Below are 18,623 nucleotides of genomic sequence, written 5' to 3'. Positions count from 1 at the left end.
ATAAACACGTCATCAACTTCTTGTTTCTGCTTACGAACCAGGGGCTGAGCTAGAGGGGTGACCAGGGTGGGACTGGCCAGCTCTCAAATCCATCTTTCCAGACCTGTATGGATCACCAGTGTCACTACACCAGTCTGAAGGAAATTTTAAAGTGGTTTGCTAATTATTGATCCTTTAAAAATCTTAACATATGGCTGCACATTTCTAGAAGTGATTTTGTCCAGGTGCAACTACTAATACAACTACTAATGTTATGTAAGGCTGTTAATCTGATGTTAGCATGAAGCTACCTGGCAGTGCTAATCTAGTTCTATGCTAGCACTAGATTAGTTTTAAGATATGTAAAGAAACCATGTCCTTTTTCATTTTCAGAGAGTGTATTCAGGGACTACACATCAACTTGGTTAATTGGGATTTTCAAATTGGACTTGAAAAAAGGCTATAAAAATGTTAAAAGAGTACCTCAATATTCACATTATTTTCTGGATAGCACACACGTTTGAGCCAAATCTGAGCTACTTTTGTCACTTATGGCTCTGTTGTAGCTCTGGCAAGTGTTGTGTGGGACAAAAGTCAGTTACCAGCCTTTATCAGAAGTGTCTCATTCCACATGTGGTCCATATGACGGTTGTTGGCTGGGATGTGGATCATGGCAAGTGCTCTGTGGGCCATAAGTGGCCCAAAATATGAGGAGCTGGCTTGGACATAGATTGCAGCAATTGGTGGCCATATGGCAGAATTTGGGTAGCCACACTCACATGGAGTCAGTTGTTTTTCAGTAGAAAAAGTTTATGTACAGGTGTAACAGTTTGTCTGGTGCTAGTTTGGATTGAAGGGTTGTTGCCTTTTGTCTGTGGTGTTTTTGTCTCCTCTTCTTTCTGCTTTCTCTTTTGAATCTCTGCATGTGAAACTATCCCAAACAGTCCCCAAAATGCTACAGAATTCCTTTGGTAGTTGAGATTTCTCTCACTTTAATTGTCCGACCAGTTGGGTGAAGCTGATAAAAGAAGGAGTTTTTTCCACCTTGAGTTTGTCTCAGGACTCACATTGTCTCTGCTCACATCAAGTCAAGGTCAGCAGGGTCACCTTGTTGTTGGCCTGTGAGTGACATCCCTGCAGCATCTCTGGCAGACGGATGATAATTCCATAATCCTGAATGTATGAAGCTGCTGCTGGTTAAATCCTCTCTGCTGGATGGCCTGGATCATGTTTCCAGGGTCAGGAGTGAAAGTGCTTCTTCTTTGTAATACATGTCTAAACACACGTACAGAAACACTTAAAACTGACAGGTGGTGTTATCGCTTCTGTTACAGCCCCCTGCCACATTATCACCCACCCACAACACACTCATCTCTCCACCTCCTCCCAGATCCAGTTCAGGCCTCTTATGAAACACACCAGAAGGATGCTTTGTCCTGTTCGCAGCCTCTTCATTTATGGATCATCTGTCTCTTTGAAGCACTGAGCTTTCTTTTGTCTTGCTTTTTTTTTTTTTTTTTATTTCTCTTTTTTCTTTAAGAGGTTGAAAGATAAGGGAAATGGATATTAACTCAAAGTCTCTGTAAACACAAAGAGATGCAGGCCGGCACAGGCGTAGCTGACGGTTTCATGCTTCTACACATGCTGCATTTAGAATAAGACAAGTTTAGTGCACAACACCATGTGTACGTCCATGTGCAAACTTTTGGCTACATTCAGAAATCTGGAATCTGGACTACACAAATGTAACCCTTAAAACTCCACTATATCTCCAGCTTCCCGAGCGCTATCGCTTATATCACCAGCAGTGCCTCAGAAATGGTCGTGTGTAACTTTGTGAGGGGAATTGTGATGGATAGCTTACTCTTTTGATGAAGTTCTCCAGGCATTTATACCCCATCCAGGACGTTCACAATCCAGCCACATTAACAACTGTAAATAGCTGAAAAAAAGAACCAGCTGGAGGAAAAAATGAAAATATGTAAAAAGTTTCTGTTGTGTGACCAAAGACTGCAAAAATTTATTTAAGGGTTATTATGCGATAAGTGCAGAAAACTCCATGCAGCAACTTCCAAGCATGAGACATTTCCACATGAGATTACCTTTCACCGTTCACTGCTAGTGGCCTGAAGCTTCATCACAAACACCTGCAGCTTGAAATGTGAAACTGGAGTTCAGCTGCTTACAGATGCTCAGATGTGAGTTTATTTGGTTGTAAGTGAGCTCAGATTTGGGTTTAAATTGACCTCTGGACATCATTAAGTGTGTTTTGTTGCAGGTTGCAGTGCTCCTTGCCTCTGTGATGTACAGATGATTAGACAAATTGATGAACAGAGGGATGGAGACCCGCTCTGATGAGAAGTAAAATGCATTCTCAGGGCAGCAGATGTTTTTATGACTGCTAATGTGCTTCCCAGAATGAGAATGACCTGAGATTAAAAACATTCAGATTATGTCTGGTACATCAGATACTATTAGTAATAATGACCTGAGACAAATGCAGCATAATCCACTCTGAATTTAGTTAAAGATGAGCAGCTCTGCATGTGTGTGTGGATGTGTGTGCATGTGTGCGTGTGCACGCATGTGGGTGTGTGTCTGGTTTCTGTCATGGCACAAACATTAGACAACAGTGACTCTTTCTGTATTTGAGCAACTAGAGTGAGACTGAGGAAGAAGAGGAAGATGTGAAGGAATCAATTGTGTCAAGAGAGCAGACTGGAGGAGGAGGAAGATGATGAGGAAGACAAGCCTGGTCTATTAAAACACTGCTGAGTTCTGAGTGTGTTTTCAGGATGTTGCCTGTATTTGTTTGTTTTCTGACTGAAAACATTTTATATGAAACTTGTGCTTTTACGAACAGGAACGCTGTGGTCTTAAAGATTTTCAATATGTTTCAACAGAGAAATCAAGACAAACACCAAGAAACACACAGAGATTATATATAAATATATTTCCTAAAATATATTTAGGAAAATCCTGGAAACAAAGATGGTGGAGACCCTGTAGTCTACACAGATACTTTCTGAAATTGGAAAGAATTGGTCAGTCTTTGAACGAAACATATGGGTCAGATGTTGAACAGTTGGTGTTTTTTTCACTGATGCACTTAAGAAAATATGAATTCTTGCACCATAAGTCAAAATACAACAACGTCTCTTGCTTTTGAATATTTAATTTTAAACAAGGAAAGAAAAACTGGACTGAAGTGAGCTTTTTATCAAAATTTACAAGAAAGTGTTACCAATGTTTTCAGATTTCTGAGCCTTTTTTATGTTTTTTAACCCCCTAACGCTCCTTTTTTTGGTAACGCACTTAATTCTGTTACATTTCCAAAATGCATTCCTTTGAATGATGTAATGCTTTTACAGTTTTTCTGGTACTTGAGAGACAATGACCACAACATGTAACTCATGCATCAACCCCCAGAACCAATTCTACTAAACTACAAGCAAAATTCCTGCTTCACATTCAAATTACAGCTCTAAAACACACTCCATGAAGAAAATCTCTTGTTTTCACTAGGAACACACTGTCATTCAAAACTCTAAAGTTAATTGTCCTCCTATGCACACTGACTCATCACATGGGCACCTATCACCCAGTTTTACAATAAACAATCAAAGCTTCAGCATAAAAGGGCAACAGGTGAGCTCTTCTGTTTTGGAGCAATGCATGTCAACACTGGAAACAGAGTAAGAGGAGGAGCGTCGTGGTTTGCTCTGGCTGTGTGTTTTGGTATTTTTTTCTTCTGAGATTCCAGGTGGGGCTGAGCAGGCTGCCATGGAGGCTCAGGGCAGAGTCTGGAGCGATATATATGCAGCTCATTTACTCTGCTACTTAAGGATCTGCAGGAGCTCCAGTCTTCGCCAGATTGTCTCTCTTTACAGCGTGGTAATCAGGCCTTCACCAGTGTTTTTTTCTCGTGGTTCGTTGTACTTCTTACCTTGTTGTCTTCTACTCCCTAAGCTCCTTGTGTAGCCTCAAGGATCGTTTGGATTACCTACAAGCTAACTCTGGATCAGGACTTCCTCCACTTTCCAGCCTTGCCTCCAGCTGCAAGCTACCTGCCTGCTTGCCGTGCCTGCTGCCAGAACCTTACCTACCACAGCCGGAGACCATTTTCTCACCATCCCCCTCCACTGTCGGACTTCATCCGGGTTTAAGTAAGCTACAGACCTTGCTACTCAACTCTGCCTATCATTTCTTCCCAGATGCACATTAATCCTTTTCCCTTACTTTTCCTTTCTAATGAAGAACTTCCTGGACCAAGACCCAGCTGACTCAAATTATTATTTAAATAAAACTGTTATTCCTTCCTCAGTGTCATCTGCTTTTGGGTCCACATTCTTGCTATGGTTCCTACAACCATGACAAGAAGGACGGGGAGGATGAGGAAGGCCAAGGACCGTAATCTCTGAGATCCAAACCACTTTCGTTGACCATGTGACCAGCCATGGTCTAACAATAAGGGCGACTGGGCAAATGGTGCAGCCAAATTTGAATATGTACATTGTAGTGTTCATCTTCCAGACATTTCTAAATAAGAATAGGTATCTACTCTCACTCGAAAATTACAGTGCTGCATATCAACACAGTACTCAATGAGTACAGTAGTAGAGTATATCCTGTAAACTGTTCTGTAGGAGTGTAAAAATAAAATATGTTTCAAGTATTTTGTAAACGTGTTGCTACTTTGTATTAATACACAGTAGTTGGAGTATTACAGTACATACAAGGAGGTGTGGAACGTCTTCAGTCTCCTGAACAGAAAACTGAAATCATGGATATGGTCCCAGAAAACAATCCCATAACATTACAGGAAATACAAAGAAAAATTTTGGAAAACAATGAGATTTCAAAATATTAATAGAGTAAGCTTAACACTAGAAGCAGGTCTACAGGAGGCTATTTGAACGCAATTTAGAAATTTTGTGCAAGTATTTATAATCCCACAGTTGATGCAAACTCAACACTACAAATTATATATCAATCTGTCCACTGTTGTTTGCACGCGGTGCTTGGTTTGTGATAAAATTTTTGGATTACTTTTGACTCGGGCGGGCTTTGGCGGTGACCACCAACAACAGGCAGGAACCTGGATTTCAGGTCCACGGAGCAGCAGGTGGCCGCTTTTTTGCAGACTAGGGGTAGCTGGACTGTGGGAAGATCGAGGCTCGCCATCCGTTGCCCAGAAGAAATGCCAAAGGCAAACCTGCAGTCATCACGAGGTTTGTTAACAGAAAACACAAAATTGCACTGCTGAATCAGGGGAGGAAACGTAAAGGTACAAACGTCTTCATCAATGAGCACCTAACAAAACACAACGCAGATATTGCCAAACAAGCACACTACCTGAATAAACAGAAAAAATTCAACACACTTGGACTAAAAATGGGAATATATTCATCAAACTAAACAGAACACCAGAAGAGGCCAAAGTGTTGAGGGTTAAAAGTATCAATGAACTGGACAAATACCATTGATCAACCTGGGCTGAACTGTAAGGTTATATCTACACAAACATGATGTACACTGAAATAATCTACACCTGGCAACATTCCGCACAGACTGACATATTTCAAATGTTTGATTCTTTTACTTTAATGATTATAAATGACAACTAATGAAAACCCCAAATTGAGTATCTCAGAAGATTAGAATATTGTAGAAAGGTTCAATATTGAAGACACCTGGTGCCACATTCTAACCAGCTAATTAACTCAAAACACCTGCAAAGGCCTTTAAATGGTCTCTCAGTCTAGTTCTGTTGGCTACACAATAATGGGGAAGACTGCTGACCTGACAGTTGTCCAAAAGACAACCATTGACACCTTGCACAAGGAGGGCAAGACACAAAAGCTCATTGCTAAAGAGGCTGGCTGTTCACAGAGCTCTGTGTCACATTAATAGAGAGGCAAAGGGAAGGAAAAGATGCAATAGAAAAAAGTGTACAAGCAATAGGGATGACCGCACCCTGGAGAGGATTGTAAAACAAACCCCATTCAAAAATGTGGGTGAGATTCACAAAGACTGGACTGCAGCTGGAGTCAGTGCTTCAGCAACCACCACTCACAGACGTATGCAAGACATGGGTTTCAGCTGTCGCATTCCTGGTGTCAAACCACGCTTGAACAAGAGACAGCATCAGAAGCATCTCGCCTGGGCTAAAAACAAAAAGGACTGGACTGCCGCTGAGTGGTCCAAAGTTATGTTGTCTGATGAAAGGAAATTTTGCATGTTCTTTGGAAATCAATGTCCCAGAGTCTGGAGGAAGACAGAGAGACACAGAATCCATGTTGCTTGAGGTGGAGTGTAAAGTTTCCAGTCAGTGATAGTTTGGGGTGCCATGTCATCTGCTGGTGTTGGTCCACTGTGTTTTCTTAGGTCCATGGTCAACGCAGCCATCTACCAGGAAGTTTTAGAACACTTCATGCTTCCTGCCACTGACCAACTTTATGGAGATGCAGATTTAATTTTCCAACAGGACTTGGCACCTGCACACAGTGCCAAAGCTAGCAGTACCTGGCTTAACCCCTTAAGCCCGACAGACCCACCAGTGGGTCCAACAGGTGTAAACACAGGTTCATTTGTGTAAAAAAGTTACTTTAGTGATGTAAAGATATTTTATTTATAATGTGTCTGAAAGAAGAATAGCTAATGCCACTAAATTCACTCTGATTAATAACAACTTTAAAATATGTATGCCACAAACAACAGCCGTAAGGTAAAACAGCCGTTTTGTTGTCTTGTTGTGGGTCTTGGCAGTGTAAATAAAGTTTGGTCAAATTCTACATCTTACAAGCTTTCCAACGATATCTTTAAAGAGACTTTATCCGTCAGGTATAAATGCTTGGGCATCATTGCCATTTTGCTGCAGTTACGCACATGGGAGCACCGGAAAGAGCGAATATAGAACAGCATTCATTTCTTTGCTTCATTTTGACTTTTTATCCATTTAAAATGAAGGATAAAATCCATAAACATGTCCAAGAAATTACAGAAAACCAAATACACTGTGTTAGAAGCTCTGGAGGAAATATAGACACAGCACAATTTGGCACAGTTTGGGTATCCAAGTGGCCAAATAGAAAGTCCGCCTGGTACTATCCACACTAAAACCTGCATAAAAGCTATGAGCTTTGTTCTATTCTCATGAAACTTTGTACAGTTGTAGTCAAGGAGTTGCTGAATGCATGCAGTTGTATCTTTATGCACAGAATGATTTCTATCATCATGTTTTCATCTGTGTAAAAAAAAGAAAACAATTAGGCGAGGATATTTTTTTAATTTTTACCTATGGTTTATCACAATTTGCACAGACATATGAACATTCACAATGTTTCTGACACTGGATTTACATTCCATAGGGTCTTACCTATCCACTGAGACCAAGGTTATGTATATTGACCTGAAAATTACAGAGTTATTGTTGATTTAATTTGGGTAAGTCTGTTCAGGCGAACTACACCTCCAAAAACCCTCGGGTTCAAGAGGTTAAGGACTATGGTATGCCTGTTCTTAACTGGCCCGCAAACTCACCTGACCTTAACGCCATAGCAAATCTATGGGGTATTGTAAAGATGAAGATGCAATACGCCAGACCCAACAATGCAGAAGAGCTGAAGGCCATTTTCAGAGCAATCTGGGCTCTCATAACACCTGAGCAGTGCCACAGACTGATGGACTCTATTTCATGATATTCAAATTTTATGACGAACACCTGTAGGTGGAGGTGGAGTTATAATATATGGGGATAAAAATATTAACTTTAGGGTGTTGGACAGTATGTCAGTGGTTGTGGACAATGTGTTTGAATGCATATCATTTGAAACGTACAAAGACAAGAATAAACCTGTAATCATTAGTTGTGTGTATATATGGGACACCAGCTTCACATAGTGAACTGTTCAAGGACTGGATGGAGGAGATCTTCACAAATAAGAGTCACACAAGAATTTTCATCAGTGAAGACTTCAATATTGATCTGCTTAATGCAAATAAACAGAAAATGACTGGTGATTTCATTAACACACTATAGAGTATGAACATGCACCCCAAAATCACCAGACCCAGCAGGATAACTTCCCACTGTGCAACTCTAACTGATAATATATTCAGAAATTACATCATAAATAGTACAAAAAGCAGACTATTCAGACTACTGGCAGTGACCATCTGCATATAACAATAACAGCAACCATTAAAATATTTCTTAATATATATATAAAATCAAATATTTATGACAAAGAAGAATGAAATTTTCAGGATTTACTAACTGAACGGCAAAAAGTCAGCAGGACGAATTTAAAGCTGTGAAGCTGCTTCCTTCTAAACACAGAAGGAACAATTTCTGATGAATATCAGCATCAGGTGAACAGACAGAAAGCAGGATTAGAATCTCACAGCTTCTAGATGGTGAGGAGAGACATATTTTAACTATAATCCATCATAATTTCACCAGCAGACCAGGTCAAGTTGAGCATGTGTTCCTCATCCTTTGCTCATATTTTGGGCATGTCTATGATCAGGGTGGAGTATTCACTTCAGAAAATTCTCAGAAATAAAGCCACAGTTATCAAAGTAAGGATGTTGTTGCTCTTTGCTTTTTTGGAGTAACTGATTCCACAGTTAGCACTTTATCTGTGTAATGCATCACCCTAAGTAGATCAGAAAGTATTTACTGTTGGCTGGGAAACTTTCTAAGTCTAAAACCATTCCTTTAATTTTATAATTATTGATGAAAATAACCAAACAACAAGCTCACAATGTGTTGCTATATGTTGAACTTATAGATCTGCTATTTTCTTGTGTGACATTTTTCTATGTTGAAGTAGGGCATCAGTTTATGAAAATAGGTGAAATATAGAAATAAAAGGTTTCTGCCCAACAGCAGTTAAGTAAAACACGGCAGCATTGCTTCCCTGTTGATGGGACAGTCTCGGCCAAAGCTATCAATCTGGTAAAAGATCTGGTTATTATGCAAAAGCATTAAGGTTAACTTGTTTTATGAAGTGCAATACTTGTTATATAATCTGTCAACTTTGATTCCACTTTTTAATATGTATTATTGACCTACATTAATTTGTTAAAAGACTAATACTTTTTTTATTTGCCTAAAATTAGACTAAAATATTTTTGAGTTTTCATCAACTAAAACTGGACTAAAACTATCAAACTTAGAAATTACTAAAATGTGACTAAAACTAATTAGCATTTTTGTCCTGAAGACAAAGACTAAAACTGAGATGCCTGCCAAAAACAATACTATGGCTCGCCGTGTCTACCCAATGGCATGAGCACGACTTCTCTACTGAAAGCTTCTTTTGAGCACATATGACAAGTCACTTGCAAGTGCCATATCTGAGTCAAAAGTAGCTTGCTGTAAATGTTTATGTGACAGAGTTTTCATGCAAAGCACTGAAAAAGTCAGAAAATCACATTTCAGGAGCTTTTGTTTGATCCAAAGTGTCAGACGAACATCAACCACTCCAGAAATATCATGCTGCTTTGATGGAAAACAGAACAGAAGAAGAAGAGATGACACTGTAAAGAGTTCATTGTCCATCTTCCAGCATGTAATCAGGCAGGAATCTGTGAAACGGGAAATAAACACTGAAGCTCTGTCTGCAATCACACTGCACTGAGTGTGTGTTAACTAGTAGAAGTTAAAGCAAATGGAAGGCGCATGATGGGAATAAAATTATCAAATTCCAGGAAGAGAGAAAAGATTGGGGGGTGGGGGAACAACAAAAGACAAAGGAAAAAAGGAGAGTCGAAATGAAGAGATGGAGCTGAGTTCAAACACAAGAAAAAAGACAACATGAGGAGATGGAGTAGAGAGAGGTGACCTCTGAGTATTGATCAGAGGGTCTTGGTCATCAATAACCTGATAGAGATCTGATAGATGGGCGTCTGGATGCTGTGCACACAGAGAGATGCTGTGTGTTGATGAAACTGTGGTGATGACGGTGTGGTGATGAAGCTGTGGTGATGACGGCGTGGTGATGAAGCTCTGGTGATGAGGGTGTGGTGATGAAAGTGTGGTGATGAAGCTCTTGTGATGGGGGTGTGGTGATGAAGGTGCGATCATAAGGATGTGGTGATGAGGCTCTGGTGATGATGCTATGGTGATAAGGTTGTGATGATGAGGGTGTGGTAATGAAGCTCTGGTGATGAGGTTGTGGTGATGAAAGTGTGGTGATGAAGCTCTTGTGATGGGGGTGTGGTGATGAAGGTGCGATCATAAGGATGTGGTGATGAGCTTGTGGTGATGAGGTTGTGGTGATGAAGCTCTGGTGATGAGGGTGTGGTGATGAAGGTGCGATGATAAGGATGTGGTGATGAGGTTGTGGTGATGAGGTTGTGGTGATGAAGCTCTGGTGATGAGGGTGTGGTGATGAAGGTGCGATGATAAGGATGTGGTGATGAGGTTGTGGTGATGAAAGTGTGGTGATGAAGTTCTGGTGATGAGGGTGTGGTGATGAAGGTGCGATGATAGGGATGTGGTGATGAGGTTGTGGTGATGAAGCTCTGGTGATGACGGTGTGGTGATATGGTTGTGATGATTAGGGTGTGGTCATGAAGGTGTGGGGATGAGGTTGTGATGATGAGAGTGTGGTGATGAAGCTCTGGTGATGAAGGTGTGGTGATGAAGGTGCGATGATAAGGATGTGGTGATGAAGCTCTGGTGATAAGGGTGTGGTGATGATGTGGTGATGAAGCTCTGGTGATGAGGGTGTGGTGATGAAGCTCTGGTGATGAGGGTGTGGTGATGAAGCTCTGGTGATGAAGGTCTGGTGATGAGGGTGTGGTGATGAAGGTGTGGTGATAGGGTTGTGATGATGAGGTTGTGGTGATGAGAGTGTGGTGATGAAGCTCTGGTGATGAAGGTGTGGTGATAAGGTTGTGATGATGAGGGTGTGGTGATGAAGGTGTGATGATAAGGTTGTGGCGATGATGTGGTGATGAAGCTCTGGTGATGAAGATGTGGTGATGAAGCTCTGGTGATGAAGCTCTGGTGATGAGGGTGTGGTGATGAAGGTGTGGTGATAGGGTTGTGATGATGAGGGTGTGGTGATGAAGGTGTGGTGATGAGGATGTGGTGATGAAGCTCTGGTGATGAGGGTGTGGTGATGAAGGTGTGGTGATAAGGTTGTGATGATGAGATGTGGTGATGAAGGTGTTGTGATAAGGTTGTGATGATGAGGGTGGGGTAATGAAGCTCTGGTGATGAGGGTGTGGTGATGAAGGTGTGGTGATAAGGTTGTGATGATGAGGGTGTGGTGATGAGGTTGTGGTGATGACGGTGTGGTGATGATTATGTGGTGACGAAGCTCTGGTGTTTAAGGTGTGGTGATAAGGTTGTGATGATGAGGGTGTGGTGATGAAGGTGTGGTGATAAGGTTGTGATGATGAGGGTGTGGTGATGAGGGTGTGGTGATGAAGCTCTGGTGATGAAGGTCTGGTGATGGGGGTGTGGTGATGAAGGTGTGGTGATAGGGTTGTGATGATGAGGTTGTGGTGATGAGAGTGTGGTGGTGAAGCTCTGGTGATGAAGGTGTGGTGATAAGGTTGTGATGATGAGGGTGTGGTGATGAAGGTGTGATGATAAGGTTGTGGCGATGATGTGGTGATGAAGCACTGGTGATGAGGGTGTGGTGATGAAGCTCTGGTGATGAGGGTGTGGTGATGAAGCTCTGGTGATGAGGTTGTGGTGATGAAGCTCTGGTGATGAGGGTGTGGTGATGAAGGTGTGGTGATAAGGTTGTGATGATGAGATGTGGTGATGAAGGTGTTGTGATAAGGTTGTGATGATGAGGGTGGGGTAATGAAGCTCTGGTGATGAGGGTGTGGTGATGAAGGTGTGGTGATAAGGTTGTGATGATGAGGGTGTGGTGATGAGGTTGTGGTGATGACGGTGTGGTGATGATTATGTGGTGACGAAGCTCTGGTGTTTAAGGTGTGGTGATAAGGTTGTGATGATGAGGGTGTGGTGATGAAGGTGTGGTGATAAGGTTGTGATGATGAGGGTGTGGTGATGAGGGTGTGGTGATGAAGCTCTGGTGATGGGGGTGTGGTGATGAAGGTGCGGTGATAGGGTTGTGATGATGAGGTTGTGGTGATGAGAGTGTGGTGATGAAGCTCTGGTGATGAAGGTGTGGTGATAAGGTTGTGATGATGAGGGTGTGGTGATGAAGGTGTGATGATGAGGGTGTGGTATCATAAACATTTTGGGACACCTGAGATCACGATCTGTATTATAGCAATCAAGCAGATCAGGGGTTCCCAACCGATTTTACTCGGGGACCCCCTTAATGCAAATACTAAAAAGCCATGGACCCCCTGCCCCACCCTATGCTGAAGCCATGCTGGTTTTATTCTTTCAAAAGTGAGATTCCCACCGAAAACGATGTATTCTGACTGAGTCCTGTCCTTTGATAAAACCAAAGTTAAATTAAAAACATAGCATCTAACTTTTCTTTCTGAAAATAGGGACAATATGTAGACATTGATCATAATAACTGAAAGTTCAAATCCTCAGGGACCCCCTAACCCTTTCAGGTTTGGAGCCACTGAATTAGATAATAAAATGCTGAAAAGTTTCACTCAAATGTATCATTCTCTAGTTGATTAAGGATTGCTTCCACTTTAGCTGTGTTTCTAGTCTGTTTTGTTTAGCAAATGTGGAGTTTTTACAGATGCTTGTGTTATGTTTTATAGGATCAAAAACGTCACTTGCGTCACCTCCAGAAACTCAGAGCACATCATGATAGATGTGAGGAGCATTACGAGAAGGCCTGCGTAAGCACAGCAAATGAAGAAAAGGAGAGAACGTCTTTTCTACATCAGCAGAATGTAAGTGTTAGTGGTACTTCACATCTTTCATTATTACATACGTCTCAAAGATGACAACTGCTGTGGGTTTAGACAAATAAAGTCCCACCAGAAGCTGCTTCTGAAAAATTTAATAAATTGACATTTTAAACACCTCCATCAATACAATCACATGGGGTCACCTGACCACAATCAGCTGATGAACCACGGGTGTGATTTTTTTTTTAAACATATTTACAAATATCTGCAGATATATATGTAAGAAAAAATAAAATAAATAATACATACTGTGTATATATATATATATATATATATATATATATATGTGTGTGTGTGTGTGTCAACTTTATTCATTAGTGTGATCTTGCCTTTTCAATCCAGCACCCAGCCTTGCTTTTCTGGGATGATATCTTCAGCTGTTTTTAGCTGTTGTGAGTTTCAACGTAAATGTTTCAGATGTTTGTATTTATGGCTTCAGCTGTTTGACTGTGGCTTAGTAAAATATTAAGCAAACAAATCAGTATCTCTTTATACTTCCTAAATTTATGTTATCAATTAAAATTCAGAAAGACACCATAATGTACGATAAAGTCTGTCCAACTGTTTAAAAAAAAAGTCAAATATCAAAAGACTTGAAGTGGCTAACATCCTGATGCTGAAGCTGCTGATCAGAGATTGATGTTTATCTCTATCAGTCTGACAGGAAGGAGCTTCTGCATTTTTGTTGCTGTTTAGAAACAAGATCTTCAAGATTTATAAATACCTTCAAGTTAATTCTGTAGCTTTGTGTCAAAGCATAGCATTTTCTTTAGGGTTGGACTAATTTGACTATATCTGTTTTTAATTTTAGCAGCTGCAACAGTCATCCAGTGAGAGTGATGATACTATCATCCTTGAGCTAACTCCAGCCTTGGTAGTCCAGGACATGAGCGTGCCAGAGCTCAAAAGAACGGACAGTTTGATTGTAAGTATATCTACAAAGCATCATCATCAAACCAACACATACTTAGTGTGTATCTATTACTTCCACTTGTATGACTATAACCTTAAAATTCACTGATGTTGGAAATTCTTTTTTTCAAGAATTAGCTTATTAATATGTTCTGCAGCATATAATTAAGCTGTCCAAGCACTTGGTTAATGGCCATGTGTAAATCCATTGTCATTTTTTGGGGGAAACTTTGTTTGTTACAGGTCTGAATCTTTTCTAACCTAATGATTTGATTATGATTTATCTGTTGATGATTTGATTTCTCTAAAGATCAGTTTTGATGCATGTCCCTTGTTAATTGTTGGCTGATTATTCCTTGAGGTTACAAATGTTAGGTCAGGTTGAAAATGTGGTTTCATTAGTTCTGTGGTCAAAGTGCCCATTTTTGCACATTGCAATCACTTCATCATGGTTAGCGCTTTCCAGTAAATTAATAGTCAAGGTGTCTTTTTGTTCCACAAAGGCCAGAAAATCAGCAGTTCTATAACTTTGTTATGTTCAGTTCTGTTCTGCCATCGCAGTGATGTTACACTGTTGATTTTAACATGATAGTACTTCTTAGAAACCAGAGATTTGATCAAATTGGAAAACGTAATTTGTTGTTTGAAAAATATGAATAAAAGTTAGTGCAGCAATAAAAAAAAAAAAAAAAAAAAAAAAAAATCTATATGTCCTTTAGCTCTACTTTTCTTCCCAAAAAGCATCATGTGGCGTAAGAATATTCTGAGCTCCTTTTGTTGGAGAAATTTTCCCTCAAAGAGATTTTTTTAGTTACAGCTTTAGAGGAAAAAATGCTTAATTTTACACAAAATCAAGTATTCGTAATGGAGGAAAAAACAGATGTGTTTAAAATCTAAGAGTCTTTATGGAACTTGTTGCCATAAACATTGTGGTTCTCCAATTTAGAAAAGTATGTTCATGATTTCATGGGTGTTTGAAAACAAAGTTCAAACCAACCTCAGGCTTAAAATGTTGGGAACAAAAACATTTAGTCTTTTTCGACCGCATAAAACATGATTCTAGTGTTTGAAGTAGTGTTGTTGTTTTTTGCCCCCCCAACGTTCTTTAATTACTAATCTGACAATTTTAGATTCTGCTTATGTTATTTATTTGGAAGATAATCATTTTTTATTTTATTTTGGCTACACAAAGGAATGCTTGGATTCACAGAAGAACCTCTAAGTTCTGACATCAGTGAGGATGATTATGTTCCTGAATCTGAGCGCGACAGACAGTGAGAGTTCAGCAGTTGTTAAACAGGTCAAAAGGAAGAAGAAGAAGAGAGTCAAAGAAACAACTTCAGCTTCCTCTCTGGAAGTCCAACCACTTAAGAAAAGGCGTGTGACCCCTCCCAGTTCCCAAGCTGCAGATGACCCCAAAGTATCCTCTTCTTCTGATGTGACAGTCATGACCCTGAAAAAGAAGGAAGATGGCGACAGGCTTTACAATAAAAGGTTTTACTGTGTATTTTGCAGTAAACCTTACAGTAAAATGTCACTTCATCTGGAATCCAAACACAGTGATAAACCAGAAGTGGAAAATGCACTGAAATGTCCCAAAGGCTCTAAAGAGCGCAGGCTGCAGCTTTCTTTATTGAGAAATCAAGGAAACCATGCCCACAATAATAAAGTGATTAAAGAATGAAAAGGAATGGTCATACCACGTCAACAATCTATTAAACCTGCAAAAGCTGCAGATTACTTGCATTGCATCAACTGTGAGGCTTACCTTAAGAGGAATTCACTGTGGAGACATATGCAGAGGTGTCACCTCAGTCAACAGGTGAAAGGACTAAAGCCAGGAACATCTAGAGTCCAAGCCCTTTGTAAATATGCAGAGCCAGTACCAGACAGTGTCAATGCACGGTTTTGGAAACTAGTTCTTGCCATGCACAATGATGACATAACAAAGGTTGTCCGCAGTGAGAAGTGCATCTTGAAATGCGGAGAACATTTGTTCAACAAGCATGGTCAAGATGTTACAAGACATGAATACATCCAACAGAAGATGCGTGAGACTGGGCGAGTTGTTCTGCAAGGACAAAAAGATGGCAAGTTACAGATGCTGTCAGATTTCTTTGTGCCAGCTAATTTTCTTCATGTCATAGAAGCTGTTAAGAGGGTGGTTGGCTTGGATGAGAAAACAAATGTGTACAAAACACCATCTTTAGCATTTAAGCTGGGTCACAATCTCAAGAAAGTGGCTGATGTTCTTGAATGTGAAGCTATGATCTCAGGCGATGAGATCACCACTCACAATGTTCGGGTCTTTAAACAAATCTGTGAAACCAAATGGAGTGAGTACGTGTCTTCCCATGCCCTCAGTAATTTAAATGAGGGGAAATGGAATGCTCCACAGCTTCTTCCATGTACTGAAGACGTGAGAAAGATGCACCAGTATCTTGATGGAAAAAGGATGGAGTGCCATAGGAACCTCAAGGAAGAAGTGGTGAAGAAGAACTGGGCTGAACTTGCTAAAGTCACTCTTTGTGAGGTGATACTTTTCAACCGGAGAAGAGAGGGAGAAGTATCTAAGATGCCTCTGAATGCTTTTACCTTGAGAGATACCTCTGTCACTCATCCAGATGTGGAGCTTGCTTTGTCTGAAGTTGAGAAGAAGCTGTGTAAGCACTTCAGGCGAATTAAGATAAAAGGTAAACGCGGCCGAAAGGTCCCTATTCTCCTGACGCCTGATGTGGTGTCATCCATGGACTTGCTTGTCCAGAATCACCGTAATTGTGATGTGTTGGATGACAATCCATACATGTTTGGGACACCACAGACTCTCAGTCACTTCAGAGGATCAGATGGCTCAAAGCTGTGGCGCAAATCACCCAGAAGCATTGTCCTCAACTAAACTTAGAAAACACATGGCCACCATGTCGAAGGTCCTAAACCTGAAGGGCAATGAGATGGACGACCTGGCAGACTTTCTCAGTCACGACATCAGAGTCCATCGTCAATATTACAGACTGCCTGATGGGACGTTACAGTTAGCGAAGATTAGTAAGGTGTTGATGGTGCTGGAACAAGGGCAGCTGTCCAACGTTAAGGGAAAAAACCTGGATGAGATCAGTATAGATCCAGAAGGTAAAGCAGTCCTGTATCGTAAACTACATCTGACTTCTTTCTCTCCAAGAAATCTAATAATGCTAATATTCAAAGAACACAGTGGGCATTAAAGATTCTAAATCTCCTTGGTAACTTGCTTTTAATACCTTTCGATTACTATATATTTTACATTTAAAGTTGTTCTCTTGAATGGTATCAAAACAAGGAAAAACTTAACTTTTTGCCACTAGCATATAAATTTCATTGTTAGGTGTTCTGTTCCAGATCCATCCTTGCTCCTGTTCCTTTGCCTTTTTTTTATTTGTTTTATTTATTTATTATTTTTTATTTAGCCATCTAATAGCTTTATTTCCAGAGAAAATGTCTGTGGTCAGCATATCAGAGACTGACGATGAAGTTGACTCAACTGAGAGGGATACTGCAGTTTTAACTTCATCTGCTAAATCATCAGGTATAAATGAAAATGTAATTGTATTACATAAGCCAAAAAAAATTTTTTAAAAAGTGTTAACAGGATCAAACTAAATGGTGATGAAAAAAATTAGATGATTAAAATGCCAACAGTGTCTGTTTTAGTACTATTGAGAAATACTGTAAAATAAGTTTAAGATTTCAACTAGCAATTTCAGATTTTTGTAGAAGGCAAACATCTGAACTACTTGCACTTTTGTATACTCATTTACTAAAGAGACCTCCTGTCTTTAGGTCTGTCTGGGGTGACTAAGAAAAGCGCCACTGAAAATGGACAAAAACAAAACAAAGATCTGCCTTCAACCAAAGGTAGGAATATTCCTGTTGGGGACAAAATGAGATGGCAAATTGTTTGATAAAGCCTATGAAACCTTTAGATTAAATTCAAATACCTATTTATCTCTAATGGGCCATTTAATTTTGCAGTCTGTTTTTATTTATTTTATTTTTTTTTTTTAAGAAAAAGATTAAAAAAAAAAAAAAAACGAACATAACTATAACAGCATTCGGACATCCAGGACAACAGATCAGGTTACAGGAACAGATAGCAGGTAATCAGTAATAAAAAGAAAAGAGGCCACTGTCCTGCATGATTGCTATTCTTAAGCTTCACTACTGAACTTTGGTAAATTTTCTCAGTGAGTTGCTCCCCTAACAATGGCTTCAGCATCGTCTTCATCCCGTCTCTTCTCTGAAATCTAATCCAGACAGTAAAAGTCAGTCTGTTGACTCTTGGCCCTGTTTATTTTGAATCAGTGTGTTTGCATCCAGTTACTTCTGTGTGACATGGTGTCGTAAAGCAAAACTCCACTGTAAAGTGATTAGTGATGGATGTAACGGCGTTGAAAATGACACTGTTACTAACAGTGTTACTTTTTAAGATTATATTAATTTTGGGTTAACATACATTTCACATCTGTTGGGACTATATTGTGCTGCTGCTACAGTGGCTATGAGGTGGAGTGATACGGGTGAACCTGAAGAATACACTTAGCAGAAGAGTTGCTGTGTTGTGCTGTGACTGTGTGCAAGAGAATTGGGTCATTTATCACAGAGTTTTTACTTCATTTAAACTGGGCGATCAGCCAGATGACCCTCTCAGATCCAACCGCTTGATTGGTGAGAACACCCCTTTTAACCACAGAACAAACAAATCAGTTTTCCGATAAACTTAGAAAATCATCCATCGATCCATCTATTCCATCCATCTCTTAGAAAATGTTCCAACCTGATAAATAATGTTGATGTTTGGCCTTTATTTATTTCGTAGATAA

At 40.1% G+C, this 18,623-nt stretch overlaps 2 long non-coding RNA genes across 2 annotated transcripts; both read left to right on the top strand.

Annotated features, from left to right (window-relative positions):
• The first annotated feature begins 3,747 nt into the window (after positions 1–3,747).
• LOC121651951 lies at positions 3,748–4,622 on the top strand. The gene is made up of 3 exons (XR_006012539.1): positions 3,748–3,873; positions 3,949–4,145; positions 4,304–4,622. It is a non-coding gene; the product is annotated as an uncharacterized LOC121651951 (long non-coding RNA).
• Positions 4,623–16,828: 12,206 nt separating this feature from the next.
• Positions 16,829–17,673, top strand: LOC121651955. Its single transcript, XR_006012543.1, has 3 exons — positions 16,829–16,896; positions 17,234–17,329; positions 17,584–17,673. It is a non-coding gene; the product is annotated as an uncharacterized LOC121651955 (long non-coding RNA).
• The last annotated feature ends 950 nt before the right edge of the window (positions 17,674–18,623 follow it).

Source organism: Melanotaenia boesemani, chromosome 13 (assembly GCF_017639745.1).
Source record: "Melanotaenia boesemani isolate fMelBoe1 chromosome 13, fMelBoe1.pri, whole genome shotgun sequence".
Taxonomy (NCBI): domain Eukaryota; kingdom Metazoa; phylum Chordata; class Actinopteri; order Atheriniformes; family Melanotaeniidae; genus Melanotaenia; species Melanotaenia boesemani.
Note: the sequence above shows the minus strand (reverse complement) of the source record. Positions and strands in the feature narration are given on the sequence as shown.